Genomic DNA, 15,124 nt, shown 5'->3' on the forward strand with positions numbered 1-15,124 from the left:
ATTCATTGGTTGATGGAAGAAACATCTTACAAAAACTCTCCAGATTATTGATTTTTTAATATTTTTCTAGGAAACGTTCTAGATGTATGCTTATTAGCCTTTGTCAGTATGTACTGTTTGCAAAGTGTCTCGGTGGCGCAATCGGTTAGTGTGTTTGGCTATTAACCAAAAGGTTGGTGGTTCAATCCCACCCAGGGACGTAATTGACCTTGTGATCAGATTTTGGTGATATTTAAGTAGACAAGTCAAAATTTCAAACCCCCTCTTATTGTGTAGGGTACCTGGCCTTCTCTGATGTAATCAGAGTTAGATTTGATTCAGTGATTTTATAAAAAAACAGCTAGGAAGCACAATTTAGCAGTGGGTTGCAGAGAAAAAAAATATGCTGGCAGAAAAATCCAATTGAGTGATTAAACAGCTCTTCATTTTCTGGAATTTATTTTTATGCTAACAAATTTGTTCTCTGAAAAGTGTCCACAAAGCCAAGTCTCTGATTAACACCTTTGTAAGGATGGTTTTTCACCTATTACTAAATTAAACTTGCTTCATTGGAAAGGCAGCAAGATGCATCCTCATTTCAATGTCTACTGAAATAATACAGGTTGACACCAGGAAACATTAAAGCCACTGCATCCTTGCTGCTTTCTCATGTGGAAGTCTGTTTAATGTGAAAACAAGGTGATATCTAATTAGCACACAGGTAAGAAATTACGAAAATCTTTATTTAAGGGTGAAGATGTTTCTCACAAAATTGTTGCCCCAATGCATCATTGAAATTCAAGCTGGAAAGATGATTTTAATATATCACTTGTACATTTTGTATTGCTCTTCTGGTGACAATGTAGTTTTTTTTGTCAATTACCATTTTAATAATAGGGTAAAGAAAATTAAGTGGATTTTTGAATGAAAACTATACTGTCAATATACTATTAAAACAAATTAAAATGGTAAAAGTTATTGTACTTTAAGTAAAAATAAAAGAGCAAAAATATCAATCCCAGTTTTGATTACTTAAATTAACAAAAAAAAATGCATATAGCAAAGGATAGTTTCAATCTGCCTACCTCTGGGTTATGGGTCCAGCATGCTTCCATTGCAGTACTCTGCTGCACATGTAAGTGCAAGAGATCCTGAAGCACTCACTCATCATGGGAAAGTACCAATGTGTTTATTCATTGGTTGATGGAAGAAACATCTTACAAAAACTCTCCAGATTATTGATTTTTTAATATTTTTCTAGGAAACGTTCTAGATGTATGCTTATTAGCCTTTGTCAGTATGTACTTTTTGCAAAGTGTCTCGGTGGCGCAATCGGTTAGTGTGTTTGGCTATTAACCAAAAGGTTGGTGGTTCAATCCCACCCAGGGACGTAATTGACCTTGTGATCAGATTTTGGTGATATTTAAGTAGACAAGTCAAAATTTCAAACCCCCTCTTATTGTGTAGGGTACCTGGCCTTCTCTGATGTAATCAGAGTTAGATTTGATTCAGTGATTTTATAAAAAAACAGCTAGGAAGCACAATTTAGCAGTGGGTTGCAGAGAAAAAAAATATGCTGGCAGAAAAATCCAATTGAGTGATTAAACAGCTCTTCATTTTCTGGAATTTATTTTTATGCTAACAAATTTGTTCTCTGAAAAGTGTCCACAAAGCCAAGTCTCTGATTAACACCTTTGTAAGGATGGTTTTTCACCTATTACTAAATTAAACTTGCTTCATTGGAAAGGCAGCAAGATGCATCCTCATTTCAATGTCTACTGAAATAATACAGGTTGACACCAGGAAACATTAAAGCCACTGCATCCTTGCTGCTTTCTCATGTGGAAGTCTGTTTAATGTGAAAACAAGGTGATATCTAATTAGCACACAGGTAAGGAATTACGAAAATCTTTATTTAAGGGTGAAGATGTTTCTCACAAAATTGTTGCCCCAATGCATCATTGAAATTCAAGCTGGAAAGATGATTTTAATATATCACTTGTACATTTTGTATTGCTCTTCTGGTGACAATGTAGTTTTTTTTGTCAATTACCATTTTAATAACAGGGTAAAGAAAATTAAGTGGATTTTTGAAAGAAAACTATACTGTCAATATACTATTAAAACAAATTAAAATGGTAAAAGTTATTGTACTTTAAGTAAAAATAAAAGAGCCAAAATATCAATCCCAGTTTTGGATTACTTTAATTAACAAACAAAAAAATGCATATAGCAGAGGATAGTTTCAATCTGCCTACCTCTGGGTTATGGGCCCAGCATGCTTCCATTGCAGTACTCTGCTGCACATGTAAGTGCAAGAGATCCTGAAGCACTCACTTATCATGGGAAAGTACCAATGTGTTTCTTCGTTGGTTGATGGAAGAAACATCTTACAAAAACTCTCCAGATTATTGACTTTTTAAAGTTTTTCTAGGAAACGTTTTAGATGAATGCTTATTAGCCTTTGTCAGTATGGACTTTTGCAAAGTGTCTCTGTGGCGCAATCAGTTAGTGTGTTTGGCTATTAACCAAAAGGTTGGTGGTTCAATCCCACCCAGGGACGTAGTTAACCTTGTGATCAGATTTTGGTGATATTTAAGTAGACAAGTCAAAATTTCAAACCTCCTCTTATGGTGTAGGGTACATGGCCTTCTCTGATGTAATCAGAGTTAGATTTGATTCAGTGATTTTATAAAAAACAGCTAGGAAGCACAATTTAGCAGTGGGTTGCAGAGAAAAAAAATATGCTGGCAGAAAAATCCAATCGAGTGATTAAACAGCTCTTCATTTTCTGGCTTTATTTTTATGCTAACAAATTTGTTCTCTGAAAAGTGTCCACAAAGCCAAGTCTCTGATTAACACCTTTGTAAGGATGGTTTTTCACCTATTACTAAATTAAACTTGCTTCATTGGAAAGGCAGCAAGATGCATCCTCATTTCAATGTCTACTGAAATAATACAAGTTGACACCAGGAAACATTAACGCCACTGCATCCTTGCTGCTTTCTCATGTGGAAGTCTGTTTAATGTGAAAACAAGGTGATATCTAATTAGCACACAGGTAAGGAATTAAGAAAATCTTTATTTAAGGGTGAAGATGTTTCTCACAAAATTGTTGACCCAATGCAACATTGAAATTCAAGCTGGAAAGATGATTTTAATATATCACTTGTACATTTTGTATTGCTCTTCTGGTGACAATGTAGTTTGTTTTTGTCAATTACCATTTTAATAATAGGGTAAAGAAAATGAAGTGGATTTTTGAAAGAAAGCAATACTGTCAATATACTATTAAAACAAATTAAAATGGTAAAAGTTATTGTACTTTAAGTAAAAATAAAAGAGACAAAATATCAATCCCAGTTTTGGATTACTTTAATTAACAAAAAAAAAAATGCATATAGCAGAGGATAGTTTCAATCTGCCTACCTCTGGGTTATGGGCCCAGCATGCTTCCATTGCAGTACTCTGCTGCACATGTAAGTTCAAGAGATCCTGAAGCACTCACTCATCATGGGAAAGTACCAATGTGTTTCTTCGTTGGTTGATGGAAGAAACATCTTACAAAAACTCTCCAGATTATTGACTTTTGAAAGTTTTTCTAGGAAACGTTTTAGATGAATGCTTATTAGCCTTTGTCAGTATGGACTTTTGCAAAGTGTCTCTGTGGCGCAATCAGTTAGTATGTACGGCTATTAACCATAAGGTTGGTGGTTCAATCCCACCCAGGGACCTAATTGACCTTGTTATCAGATTTTTGTGATCTTTAAGTAGACAAGTCAAAATTTCAAACCCCCTGTTATGGTGTAGGGTACCTGGCCTTCTCTGATGTAATCAGAGTTAGATTTGATTCAGTGATTTTATAAAAACAGCTAGGAAGCACAATTTAGCAGTGGGTTGCAGAGAAAAAAAATATGCTGGCAGAAAAATCCAATTGAGTGATTAAACAGCTCTTTATTTTCTGGCTTTATTTTTATGCTAACAAATTTGTTCTCTGAAAAGTGTCCACAAAGCCAAGTCTCTGATTAACACCTTTGTAAGGATGGTTTTTCACCTATTACTAAATTAAACTTGCTTCATTGGAAAGGCAGCAAGATGCATCCTCATTTCAATGTCTACTGAATTAATACAGGTTGACACCAGGAAACATTAACGCCACTGCATCCTTGCTGCTTTCTCTTGTGGAAGTCTGTTTAATGTGAAAACAAGGTGATATCTAATTAGCACACAGGTAAGGAATTAAGAAAATCTTTATTTAAGGGTGAAGATGTTTCTCACAAAATCGTTGCCCCAATGCATCATTGAAATTCAAGCTGGAAAGATGATTTTAATATATCACTTGTACATTTTGTATTGCTCTTCTGGTGACAATGTAGTTTGTTTTTGTCAATTACCATTTTAATAATAGGGTAAAGAAAATTAAGTGGATTTTTGAAAGAAAACAATACTGTCAATATACTATTAAAACAAATTAAAATGGTAAAAGTTATTGTACTTTAAGTAAAAATAAAAGAGCCAAAATATCAATCCCAGTTTTGGATTACTTTAATTAACAAACAAAAAAATGCATATAGCAGAGGATAGTTTCAATCTGCCTACCTCTGGGTTATGGGCCCAGCATGCTTCCATTGCTGTACTCTGCTGCACATGTAAGTGCAAGAGATCCTGAAGCACTCACTCATCATGGGAAAGTACCAATGTGTTTCTTCGTTGGTTGATAGAAGAAACATCTTACAAAAACTCTCCAGATTATTGACTTTTTTAAGTTTTTCTAGGAAACGTTTTAGATGAATGCTTATTAGCATTTGTCAGTATGTGCTTTTGCAAAGTGTCTCTGTGGCGCAATCAGTTAGTGTGTACGGCTATTAACCAAAAGGTTGGTGGTTCAATCCCACCCAGGGACGTAATTGACCTTGTTATCAGATTTTGGTGATCTTTAAGTAGACAAGTCAAATTTCATACCCCCTGTTATGGTGTAGGGTACCTGGCCTTCTCTGATGTAATCAGAGTTAGATTTGATTCAGTGATTTTATAAAAACATCTAGGAAGCACAATTTAGCAGTGGGTTGCAGAGAAAAAGAAATATGCTGGCAAAAAAATCAAATTGCGTGATTAAACAGCTCTTCATTTTCTGGCTTTATTTTTATGCTAACAAATTTGTTCTCTGAAAAGTGTCCACAAAGCCAAGTCTCTGATTAACACCTTTGTAGGGATGGTTTTTCACCTATTACTAAATTAAACTTGCTTCATTGGAAAGGCAGCAAGATGTATCCTCATTTCAATGTCTACTGAAATAATACAGGTTGACACCAGGAAACATTAACGCCACTGCATCCTTGCTGCTTTCTCATGTGGAAGTCTGTTTAATGTGAAAACAAGGTGATATCTAATTAGCACACAGGTAAGGAATTAAGAAAATCTTTATTTAAGGGTGAAGATGTTTCTCACAAAATTGTTGACCCAATGCAACATTGAAATTCAAGCTGGAAAGATGATTTTAATATATCACTTGTACATTTTGTATTGCTCTTCTGGTGACAATGTAGTTTGTTTTTGTCAATTACCATTTTAATAATAGGGTAAAGAAAATGAAGTGGATTTTTGAAAAAAAACAATACTGTCAATATACTATTAAAACAAATTAAAATGGTAAAAGTTATTGTACTTTAAGTAAAAATAAAAGAGACAAAATATCAATCCCAGTTTTGGATTACTTTAATTAACAAAAAAAAAATGCATATAGCAGAGGATAGTTTCAATCTGCCTACCTCTGGGTTATGGGCCCAGCATGCTTCCATTGCAGTACTCTGCTGCACATGTAAGTGCAAGAGATCCTGAAGCACTCACTCATCATGGGAAAGTACCAATGTGTTTCTTCGTTGGTTGATGGAAGAAACATCTTACAAAAACTCTCCAGATTATTAACTTTTGAAAGTTTTTCTAGGAAACGTTTTAGATGAATGCTTATTAGCCTTTGTCAGTATGTGCTTTTGCAAAGTGTCTCTGTGGCGCAATCAGTTAGTGTGTACGGCTATTAACCAAAAGGTTGGTGGTTCAATCCCACCCAGGGACCTAATTGACCTTGTTATCAGATTTTGGTGATCTTTAAGTAGACAAGTCAAAATTTCAAACCCCCTGTTATGGTGTAGGGTACCTGGCCTTCTCTGATGTAATCAGAGTTAGATTTGATTCAGTGATTTTATAAAAACAGCTAGGAAGCACAATTTAGCAGTGGGTTGCAGAGAAAAAAAATATGCTGGCAGAAAAATCCAATTGAGTGATTAAACAGCTCTTCATTTTCTGGCTTTATTTTTATGCTAACAAATTTGTTCTCTGAAAAGTGTCCACAAAGCCAAGTCTCTGATTAACACCTTTGTAAGGATGGTTTTTCACCTATTACTAAATTAAACTTGCTTCATTGGAAAGGCAGCAAGATGCATCCTCATTTCAATGTCTACTAAAATAATACAAGTTGACACCAGGAAACATTAACGCCACTGCATCCTTGCTGCTTTCTCATGTGGAAGTCTGTTTAATATGAAAACAAGGTGATATCTAATTAGCACACAGGTAAGGAATTAAGAAAATCTTTATTTAAGGGTGAAGATGTTTCTCACAAAATCGTTGCCCCAATGCATCATTGAAATTCAAGCTGGAAATGTGATTTTAATATATCACTTGTACATTTTGTATTGCTCTTCTGGTGACAATGTAGTTTGTTTTTGTCAATTACCATTTTAATAATAGGGTAAAGAAAATGAAGTGGATTTTTGAAAGAAAACAATACTGTCAATATACTATTAAAACAAATTAAAATGGTAAAAGTTATTGTACTTTAAGTAAAAATAAAAGAGACAAAATATCAATCCCAGTTTTGGATTACTTTAATTAACAAAAAAAAAATGCATATAGCAGAGGATAGTTTCAATCTGCCTACCTCTGGGTTATGGGCCCAGCATGCTTCCATTGCAGTACTCTGCTGCACATGTAAGTTCAAGAGATCCTGAAGCACTCACTCATCATGGGAAAGTACCAATGTGTTTCTTCGTTGGTTGATGGAAGAAACATCTTACAAAAACTCTCCAGATTATTGACTTTTTAAAGTTTTTCTAGGAAACGTTTTAGATGAATGCTTATTAGCCTTTGTCAGTATGGACTTTTGCAAAGTGTCTCTGTGGCGCAATCAGTTAGTATGTACGGCTATTAACCAAAAGGTTGGTGGTTCAATCCCACCCAGGGACCTAATTGACCTTGTTATCAGATTTTGGTGATCTTTAAGTAGACAAGTCAAAATTTCAAACCCCCTGTTATGGTGTAGGGTACCTGGCCTTCTCTGATGTAATCAGAGTTAGATTTGATTCAGTGATTTTATAAAAACAGCTAGGAAGCACAATTTAGCAGTGGGTTGCAGAGAAAAAAAATATGCTGGCAGAAAAATCCAATTGAGTGATTAAACAGCTCTTTATTTTCTGGCTTTATTTTTATGCTAACAAATTTGTTCTCTGAAAAGTGTCCACAAAGCCAAGTCTCTGATTAACACCTTTGTAAGGATGGTTTTTCACCTATTACTAAATAAAACTTGCTTCATTGGAAAGGCAGCAAGATGCATCCTCATTTCAATGTCTACTAAAATAATACAAGTTGACACCAGGAAACATTAACGCCACTGCATCCTTGCTGCTTTCTCATGTGGAAGTCTGTTTAATGTGAAAACAAGGTGATATCTAATTAGCACACAGGTAAGGAATTAAGAAAATCTTTATTTAAGGGTGAAGATGTTTCTCACAAAATCGTTGCCCCCATGCATCATTGAAATTCAAGCTGGAAAGATGATTTTAATATATCACTTGTACATTTTGTATTGCTCTTCTGGTGACAATGTAGTTTGTTTTTGTCAATTACCATTTTATTATAGGGTAAAGAAAATTAAGTGGATTTTTGAAAGAAAACAATACTGTCAATATACTATTAAAACAAATTAAAATGGTAAAAGTTATTGTACTTTAAGTAAAAATAAAAGAGCCAAAATATCAATCCCAGTTTTGGATTACTTTAATTAACAAACAAAAAAATGCATATAGCAGAGGATAGTTTCAATCTGCCTACCTCTGGGTTATGGGCCCAGCATGCTTCCATTGCAGTACTCTGCTGCACATGTAAGTGCAAGAGATCCTGAAGCACTCACTTATCATGGGAAAGTACCAATGTGTTTCTTCGTTGGTTGATGGAAGAAACATCTTACAAAAACTCTCCAGATTATTGACTTTTTAAAGTTTTTCTAGGAAACGTTTTAGATGAATGCTTATTAGCCTTTGTCAGTATGGACTTTTGCAAAGTGTCTCTGTGGCGCAATCGGTTAGTGTGTTTGGCTATTAACCAAAAGGTTGGTGGTTCAATCCCACCCAGGGACGTAATTAACCTTGTGATCAGATTTTGGTGATATTTAAGTTGACAAGTCAAAATTTCAAACCTCCTCTTATGGTGTAGGGTACATGGCCTTCTCTGATGTAATCAGAGTTAGATTTGATTCAGTGATTTTATAAAAAACAGCTAGGAAGCACAATTTAGCAGTGGGTTGCAGAGAAAAAAAATATGCTGGCAGAAAAATCCAATCGAGTGATTAAACAGCTCTTCATTTTCTGGCTTTATTTTTATGCTAACAAATTTGTTCTCTGAAAAGTGTCCACAAAGCCAAGTCTCTGATTAACACCTTTGTAAGGATGGTTTTTCACCTATTACTAAATTAAACTTGCTTCATTGGAAAGGCAGCAAGATGCATCCTCATTTCAATGTCTACTGAAATAATACAAGTTGACACCAGGAAACATTAATGCCACTGCATCCTTGCTGCTTTCTCATGTGGAAGTCTGTTTAATGTGAAAACAAGGTGATATCTAATTAGCACACAGGTAAGGAATTAAGAAAATCTTTATTTAAGGGTGAAGATGTTTCTCACAAAATTGTTGACCCAATGCAACATTGAAATTCAAGCTGGAAAGATGATTTTAATATATCACTTGTACATTTTGTATTGCTCTTCTGGTGACAATGTAGTTTGTTTTTGTCAATTACCATTTTAATAATAGGGTAAAGAAAATGAAGTGGATTTTTGAAAGAAAGCAATACTGTCAATATACTATTAAAACAAATTAAAATGGTAAAAGTTATTGTACTTTAAGTAAAAATAAAAGAGACAAAATATCAATCCCAGTTTTGGATTACTTTAATTAACAAAAAAAAAAATGCATATAGCAGAGGATAGTTTCAATCTGCCTACCTCTGGGTTATGGGCCCAGCATGCTTCCATTGCAGTACTCTGCTGCACATGTAAGTTCAAGAGATCCTGAAGCACTCACTCATCATGGGAAAGTACCAATGTGTTTCTTCGTTGGTTGATGGAAGAAACATCTTACAAAAACTCTCCAGATTATTGACTTTTGAAAATTTTTCTAGGAAACGTTTTAGATGAATGCTTATTAGCCTTTGTCAGTATGGACTTTTGCAAAGTGTCTCTGTGGCGCAATCAGTTAGTATGTACGGCTATTAACCATAAGGTTGGTGGTTCAATCCCACCCAGGGACCTAATTGACCTTGTTATCAGATTTTTGTGATCTTTAAGTAGACAAGTCAAATTTCATACCCCCTGTTATGGTGTAGGGTACCTGGCCTTCTCTGATGTAATCAGAGTTAGATTTGATTCAGTGATTTTATAAAAACATCTAGGAAGCACAATTTAGCAGTGGGTTGCAGAGAAAAAGAAATATGCTGGCAAAAAAATCAAATTGCGTGATTAAACAGCTCTTCATTTTCTGGCTTTATTTTTATGCTAACAAATTTGTTCTCTGAAAAGTGTCCACAAAGCCAAGTCTCTGATTAACACCTTTGTAGGGATGGTTTTTCACCTATTACTAAATTAAACTTGCTTCATTGGAAAGGCAGCAAGATGTATCCTCATTTCAATGTCTACTGAAATAATACAGGTTGACACCAGGAAACATTAACGCCACTGCATCCTTGCTGCTTTCTCATGTGGAAGTCTGTTTAATGTGAAAACAAGGTGATATCTAATTAGCACACAGGTAAGGAATTAAGAAAATCTTTATTTAAGGGTGAAGATGTTTCTCACAAAATTGTTGACCCAATGCATCATTGAAATTCAAGCTGGAAAGATGATTTTAATATATCACTTGTACATTTTGTATTGCTCTTCTGGTGACAATGTAGTTTGTTTTTGTCAATTACCATTTTAATAATAGGGTAAAGAAAATGAAGTGGATTTTTGAAAGAAAACAATACTGTCAATATACTATTAAAACAAATTAAAATGGTAAAAGTTATTGTACTTTAAGTAAAAATAAAACAGACAAAATATCAATCCCAGTTTTGGATTACTTTAATTAACAAACAAAAAAATGCATATAGCAGAGGATAGTTTCAATCTGCCTACCTCTGGGTTATGGGCCCAGCATGCTTCCATTGCAGTACTCTGCTGCACATGTAAGTTCAAGAGATCCTGAAGCACTCACTCATCATGGGAAAGTACCAATGTGTTTCTTCGTTGGTTGATGGAAGAAACATCTTACAAAAACTTTCCAGATTATTGACTTTTTAAAGTTTTTCTAGGAAACGTTTTAGATGAATGCTTATTAGCCTTTGTCAGTATGGACTTTTGCAAAGTGTCTCTGTGGCGCAATCAGTTAGTATGTACGGCTATTAACCAAAAGGTTGGTGGTTCAATCCCACCCAGGGACCTAATTGACCTTGTTATCAGATTTTGGTGATCTTTAAGTAGACAGTCAAAATTTCATACCCCCTTTTATGGTGTAGGGTACCTGGCCTTCTCTGATGTAATCAGAGTTAGATTTGATTCAGTGATTTTATAAAAACAGCTAGGAAGCACAATTTAGCAGTGGGTTGCAGAGAAAAAAAATATGCTGGCAGAAAAATCCAATTGAGTGATTAAACAGCTCTTTATTTTCTGGCTTTATTTTTATGCTAACAAATTTGTTCTCTGAAAAGTGTCCACAAAGCCAAGTCTCTGATTAACACCTTTGTAAGGATGGTTTTTCACCTATTACTAAATTAAACTTGCTTCATTGGAAAGGCAGCAAGATGCATCCTCATTTCAATGTCTACTGAAATAATACAGGTTGACACCAGGAAACATTAACGCCACTGCATCCTTGCTGCTTTCTCATGTGGAAGTCTGTTTAATGTGAAAACAAGGTGATATCTAATTAGCACACAGGTAAGGAATTAAGAAAATCTTTATTTAAGGGTGAAGATGTTTCTCACAAAATCGTTGCCCCAATGCATCATTGAAATTCAAGCTGGAAAGATGATTTTAATATATCACTTGTACATTTTGTATTGCTCTTCTGGTGACAATGTAGTTTGTTTTTGTCAATTACCATTTTAATAATAGGGTAAAGAAAATGAAGTGGATTTTTGAAAGAAAACAATACTGTCAATATACTATTAAAACAAATTAAAATGGTAAAAGTTATTGTACTTTAAGTAAAAATAAAAGAGACAAAATATCAATCCCAGTTTTGGATTACTTTAATTAACACAAAAAAAATGCATATAGCAGAGGATAGTTTCAATCTGCCTACCTCTGGGTTATGGGCCCAGCATCACTGTATGCAAATCCGTCTTCTGCAGACCTTCCCCCAGGAATGCTTGTACTAGTTGTTGCATTTGGTTTGTTGTTTGGGGGTGCTTCAGTATTAGGCAGCCTTCTGCCCTCCCATGTTCATTTGAAAATATGTGTTCTCCCTGCAGTTGTTGTCCCCAGATGAGAGTTCCCTTGTGCTGCCTCAGTTGAATCGCCTTTACTTGACAGAGATGTGCCTGAGCAGCGGCCCTCCCCAGCCCTATCCCAAATCATACTTATTTTGCATAGGAGATATCATGGTCATGAAGATTGTTCTCCCAGGGTGAGGTTCATTCATTGCATTCTGGGTATGATGACCCCTGTGATTTCCCCAAATATGGGAAACTCGACTGCATTATTTGTGGTAGTGGGGGACTGTGTTTGTGCTTTCCTCTGGTCAGCTCTGGTAAAAGTCAGATTTCTTTGTCTCAGATCTTCCTCTAGCCTTGTTCTTCTTTCGAGAGTTCCCTTGTGCTGCCTCAGTTGGATCTCCTTCACTTGACAGGGGGGTGCCCGAGCAGCGACCCTCCCCAGCTCTAGCCCAACTCCTACTTACCTGCCAGGTGAGATACTATGATCAGGAAGGTGCTTCTCCCAGGGCAAGGCTCACCCATTGCACTCTGGGTGTGCTGCCCCTTTGATTTCCCCAAATGTGGGACACTTGACTGCATAATTTGTGTTTCCCCTGGTCGGCTCTCATATAATTCAGATCTCTTTGTCTCAGGTCTCTCTTCAGCCTAGTTTGCTGTCTGTTTCCACTTCTCTTTTCTTGAGCCGCTCCCTTCTATGCCCTTGCACACTAGCCTGACTTCTCCCATCTGCTTACTTTGTGCCTTCCAACGCACAATGCGAACTACAGGTAGTGCTGCAGGGCCCACACCCTTTTACTTGCCTTACAGAGCAGCTCTGGAGCTGTTACAGTGCCCAGCTGCTGCAAGAAATCAGCTTGAATGCTTCAGGGGCTGGGGCATAGCCAACATGAGCCCCACACCGAAGGAGGGTGGAGGTGTTTAATGCGAACTAGGGGTCATCCAAGCGCCGCAAAAGGCCGCCATGCCCTGCATGCCCCTTTTCTCTTTTCATATGCAGACGAGGGTTGAAGCCAACTTTGACCCACTGCTTGGATGACATCACCATATGCAAATCCATCTGCTGCAGGCCTTCCCCCAGGAATGCTTGCACTAGTTGTTGCATTTGGTTTGTTGTTTGGGGGTGCTTCAGTATTAGGCAGCCTTCTGCCCTCCCATGTTCATCTGAAAATATGTGTTCTCCCTGCAGTTGTTGTCCCCAGATGAGAGTTCCCTTGTGCTGCCTCAGTTGAATCTCCTTTACTTGACAGAGATGTGCCTGAGCAGCGGCCCTCCCCAGCCCTATCCCAAATCATACTTATTTTGCATAGGAGATACCATGGTCATGAAGATTGTTCTCCCAGGGTGAGGTTCATTCATTGCATTCTGGGTATGCTGACCCCTGTGATTTCCCCAAATGTGGGAAACTCGACTGCATTATTTGTGGTAGTGGGGGACTGTGTTTGTGCTTTCCTCTGGTCAGCTCTGGTAAAAGTCAGATTTCTTTGTCTCAGATCTTCCTCTAGCCTTGTTCTTCTTTCGAGAGTTCCCTTGTGCTGCCTCAGTTGGATCTCCTTCACTTGACAGGGGGGTGCCCGAGCAGCGACCCTCCCCAGCTCTAGCCCAACTCCTACTTACCTGCCAGGTGAGATACTATGATCATGAAGGTGCTTCTCCCAGGGCAAGGCTCATCCATTGCACTCTGGGTGTGCTGCTCCTGTGATTTCCCCAAATGTGGGAAACTTGACTGCATAATTTGTGTTTCCACTGGTCGGCTTTCATATAATTCAGATCTCTTTGTCTCAGGTCTCTCTCCAGCCTAGTTTGCTGTCTGTTTCCACTTCTTTTTTTTTGAGCCCCTCCCTTCTATACCCTTGTGCACTATCCTGACTTCTACTCCTGTCTGCTTACTTTGTGCCTTCCAATGCACAATGCAAACTACAGGTAGTGCTGCAGGGCCCACAACCTTTTACTTGCCTTACAGAGCAGCTCTGGAGCTGTTACAGTGCCAAGCTGCTGCAAGAAATCAGCTTGAATGCTGGGGCATTGCCAATATGAGCCCCACACCGAAGGATGGTGGGGGTGTTTAATGCGAACTAAGGGTCATCCAAGCGCCGCAAAAGGCCGCCATGCCCTGCATACCCCTTTTCTCTTTTCATATGCAGATGAGGGTTCCAGCCAACTTTGGCCCACTGCTTGGATGACATCACTGTATGCAAATCCGTCTTCTGCAGACCTTCCCCCAGGAATGCTTGTACTAGTTGTTGCATTTGGTTTGTTGTTTGGGGGTGCTTCAGTATTAGGCAGCCTTCTGCCCTCCCATGTTCATTTGAAAATATGTGTTCTCCCTGCAGTTGTTGTCCCCAGATGAGAGTTCCCTTGTGCTGCCTCAGTTGAATCTCCTTTACTTGACAGAGATATGCCTGAGCAGCGGCCCTCCCCAGCCCTATCCCAAATCATACTTATTTTGCATAGGAGATACCATGGTCATGAAGATTGTTCTCCCAGGGTGAGGTTCATTCATTGCATTCTGGGTATGCTGACCCCTGTGATTTCCCCAAATGTGGGAAACTCGACTGCATTATTTGTGGTAGTGGGGGACTGTGTTTGTGCTTTCCTCTGGTCAGCTCTGGTAAAAGTCAGATTTCTTTGTCTCAGATCTTCCTCTAGCCTTGTTCTTCTTTCGAGAGTTCCCTTGTGCTGCCTCAGTTGGATCTCCTTCACTTGACAGGGGGGTGCCCGAGCAGCGACCCTCCCCAGCTCTAGCCCAACTCCTACTTACCTGCCAGGTGAGATACTATGATCAGGAAGGTGCTTCTCCCAGGGCAAGGCTCACCCATTGCACTCTGGGTGTGCTGCTCCTGCGATTTCCCCAAATGTGGGACACTTGACTGCATAATTTGTGTTTCCTCTGGTCGGCTCTCGTATAATTCAGATCTCTTTGTCTCAGGTCTCTCTCCAGCCTAGTTTGCTGTCTGTTTCCACTTCTCTTTTCTTGAGCCGCTCCCTTCTATGCCCTTGCGCACTATCCTGACTTCTCCCGTCTGCTTACTTTGTGCCTTCCAACGCACAATGCGAACTACAGGTAGTGCTGCAGGGCCCACACCCTTTTAGTTGCCTTACAGAGCAGCTCTGGAGCTGTTACAGTGCCCAGCTGCTGCAAGAAATCAGCTGGAATGCTTCAGGGGCTGGGGCATTGCCAACATGAGCCCCACACCGAAGGAGGGTGGGGGTGTTTAATGCGAACTGAGGGTCATCCAAGCGCCGCAAAAGGCCGCCATGCCCTGCATACCCCTTTTCTCTTTTCATATGCAGATGAGGGTTCCAGCCAACTTTGGCCCACTGCTTGGATGACATCACTGTATGCAAATCCGTCTTCTGCAGACCTTCCCCCAGGAATGCTTGTACTAGTTGTTGCATT

At 38.2% G+C, this 15,124-nt stretch overlaps 6 non-coding genes and 1 pseudogene across 6 annotated transcripts; all 7 read left to right on the forward strand.

Moving 5' to 3' along the window:
• The first annotated feature begins 8,316 nt into the window (after nt 1–8,316).
• On the forward strand, nt 8,317–8,390 carry TRNAN-AUU (transfer RNA asparagine (anticodon AUU)). Its single transcript has one exon. It is a non-coding gene; the product is annotated as a tRNA-Asn (tRNA).
• A 3,477-nt stretch (nt 8,391–11,867) lies between these two features.
• Nucleotides 11,868–12,031, forward strand: LOC135037532 (U1 spliceosomal RNA). The gene has a single exon (XR_010232059.1). It is a non-coding gene; the product is annotated as a U1 spliceosomal RNA (small nuclear RNA).
• Nucleotides 12,032–12,183: 152 nt separating this feature from the next.
• Nucleotides 12,184–12,325, forward strand: LOC135037545 (U1 spliceosomal RNA; annotated as a pseudogene).
• A 692-nt stretch (nt 12,326–13,017) lies between these two features.
• Nucleotides 13,018–13,181, forward strand: LOC135037519 (U1 spliceosomal RNA). Its single transcript, XR_010232046.1, has one exon. It is a non-coding gene; the product is annotated as a U1 spliceosomal RNA (small nuclear RNA).
• Nucleotides 13,182–13,333: 152 nt separating this feature from the next.
• Nucleotides 13,334–13,496, forward strand: LOC135037543 (U1 spliceosomal RNA). Its single transcript, XR_010232069.1, has one exon. It is a non-coding gene; the product is annotated as a U1 spliceosomal RNA (small nuclear RNA).
• A 665-nt stretch (nt 13,497–14,161) lies between these two features.
• Nucleotides 14,162–14,325, forward strand: LOC135037520 (U1 spliceosomal RNA). The gene has a single exon (XR_010232047.1). It is a non-coding gene; the product is annotated as a U1 spliceosomal RNA (small nuclear RNA).
• Nucleotides 14,326–14,477: 152 nt separating this feature from the next.
• On the forward strand, nt 14,478–14,640 carry LOC135037535 (U1 spliceosomal RNA). Its single transcript, XR_010232062.1, has one exon. It is a non-coding gene; the product is annotated as a U1 spliceosomal RNA (small nuclear RNA).
• Nucleotides 14,641–15,124: the final 484 nt, after the last annotated feature.

This window comes from Pseudophryne corroboree, unplaced genomic scaffold (genome assembly GCF_028390025.1).
Source record: "Pseudophryne corroboree isolate aPseCor3 unplaced genomic scaffold, aPseCor3.hap2 scaffold_681, whole genome shotgun sequence".
NCBI classification, from domain to species: Eukaryota; Metazoa; Chordata; class Amphibia; order Anura; family Myobatrachidae; genus Pseudophryne; species Pseudophryne corroboree.